This window comes from Ambystoma mexicanum (genome assembly GCF_040938575.1).
Source record: "Ambystoma mexicanum isolate Mex_15411 chromosome 12 unlocalized genomic scaffold, UKY_AmexF1_1 Mex_chr12_unloc.1, whole genome shotgun sequence".
Lineage (NCBI taxonomy): Eukaryota > Metazoa > Chordata > Amphibia > Caudata > Ambystomatidae > Ambystoma > Ambystoma mexicanum.
The window spans coordinates 3,148,978-3,151,287 of NW_027182322.1; the positions used below are offsets into that span (position 1 = coordinate 3,148,978).

General features: G+C 45.9%; 1 non-coding gene across 1 annotated transcript; it reads left to right on the top strand.

Moving 5' to 3' along the window:
• The first annotated feature begins 618 nt into the window (after window positions 1–618).
• Window positions 619–690, top strand: TRNAH-GUG (transfer RNA histidin (anticodon GUG)). The gene has a single exon. It is a non-coding gene; the product is annotated as a tRNA-His (tRNA).
• Window positions 691–2,310: the final 1,620 nt, after the last annotated feature.

A 2,310-nucleotide genomic window follows, 5' to 3' on the forward strand; every position in this document is an offset into this window, starting at 1 on the left:
ATAAAATCCCTGTATGAAGCCAAGAGAACGAGGCGGCATGAACATGCATCCTTCTATGCAGGTGTGACATGGAGTCATCATGAACATGCATCCCTTTATAAGGACATAACATGGAGGACGCATGAACATGAATGCCTGAATTTTATGGTGGTGGCCTTCGGGTGATTTGGCACATGCAATTGGTGAAGAGCACTTCTCCTGTGCAAAAAAATAAATGTACTATTAGCACCCCGGAGGGAGCCTCTGCACTTCTTATAGGGAGAAAACTCTGCAATGGAAGGGGACAGGGTCAATAACAGCTGTAAACTCTCACAAGACCATCACTGCTCTCACACTTTCCTGCTCTCAGGCTGGCGGGCCATTATCGGCCCTGGCTGCCGCACCATTGCCAGGTTTGTGTAACTATATTATTTCTAATTGGCTCCACTTTGATGACTTTCATTTGGATTCTGACTTGATTATTGAGATCTTAAATAAGTGACTGGGGATCAGGTGTCCACTTATTCTCATGGATAACATCACAACCAACCTTTAATTCAAACATGAGTCATGACATCACAGATGGAGTACAGCTTATGATAGAGGTGGAACGTCACATTGTAGCAGCCCAAGTAGTTCGCCGTGATCGTATAGTGGTTAGTACTCTGCGTTGTGGCCGCAGCAACCTCGGTTCGAATCCGAGTCACGGCATTGCGGTGAGGCAATGTCACGGCAGTTGGGCAGATATTTTAGAATTTCCATTAATACATTGGCAATCTCTGTGGAGGACTGAAACAATTCGATATGTCCTGTTACTGTTATGAACCTTTTGTTTCTTTAATGCTCTCTGCACACTTTTTCATGGGTGACTGTAATGTATTTCAACCAAATCTAATTAAGAGCGCATTATGTGGTGACATTTGCAGTACATGAAACATTATAACACTGCCATTTACGTCAATAACCACTAGCTTGATTAAGACATATGTATTGCAGCGACAGTATTTCCCAGTTACAAATGGGAATAAAAACAACATCCGCGAGGGATTGAACCAACGACATTTAACTGATGTTGCCAATGGTGCGCGTTACAGAGAGCGCAAGGTCCCTCCTTTACAGTCACACGCTGATGATAATACAGATGTTTAAATAAACAGGCATATCTGTGGACTTGTGGTCTTTCTACATTGGGACTCATAGTCTAGTCCTAGGCTATTGTAGGCACTGGCGTATCTTTGAGTGGAATGAGAGGCGTTCTGTAGTCGCGTGAAAGGACCTTTCAAGTCAATCTGATCTGTATTGTCCTGTGAAAAAAAGCGTTCTTAGACACAGTGAGGAGTTTTTGGGGATAATGGGAAAATCATTTCCAACTAAATGACAGGAATTTCTTAGTCCAATCATGAGGTGTGCTAGGCTTTTTTATACTTTGGCGGAAAGAGAGAGAGTATAACAGTCATTATAAATAAAGGGCCAAGGAAGTGACAGTTTATGGAAGGAACAATTTGCACATAGTTTTAGAATGTGGTCAGGAGGAGGACAATGTGCTTACACATATGAAACATTAGAAGGTAGACATTATGGAAGCACATATATTTCTTTATTTTTATTGTATTTGGGGAGAGGGGGTTAATATAGCACGTCCAATGTGGAAAAGTGCTTTCCATAGCACCTTGCAGGTGGGCGACATCTAGAGCTGTGCAGTAGCCACCCATGCCCCAGACGTCAAAGAGAACAAGAAGTTACACATGTTGGAAGTGAGGGTGAGACATTGAGGAGATATGATCCCCGTATGAAGCCGAGAGAAGGAGGAGGCGTGAACGTGCATCCATGTATGCAGGCGAGAAGGGAAGGAGCATTGGTCATGCATCCCTGCATGAGGGTGAGACAGGGAGGAGATATGATCCCCGTATGAAGCCGAGAGAAGGAGGAGGCGTGAGCGTGCATCCATGTATGCGGGCGAGACAGGAAGGAGCGTTGGTCATGCATCCCTGCATGAGGGTGAGACAGGGAGGAGATATGATCCCCGTATGAAGCCGAGAGAAGGAGGAGGCGTGAATGTGCATCCATGTATGCAGGCGAGAAGGGAAGGAGCATTGGTCATGCATCCCTGCATGAGGGTGAGACAGGGAGGAGATATGATCCCGTATGAAGCCGAGAGAAGGAGGAGGCGTGAACGTGCATCCATGTATGCGGGCGAGACAGGAAGGAGCATTGGTCATGCATCCCTGCATGAGGGTGAGACAGGGAGGAGATATGATCCCCGTATGAAGCCGAGAGAAGGAGGAGGCGTGAACGTGCATCCATGTATGCGGGCGAGACGGGAAGGAGCAT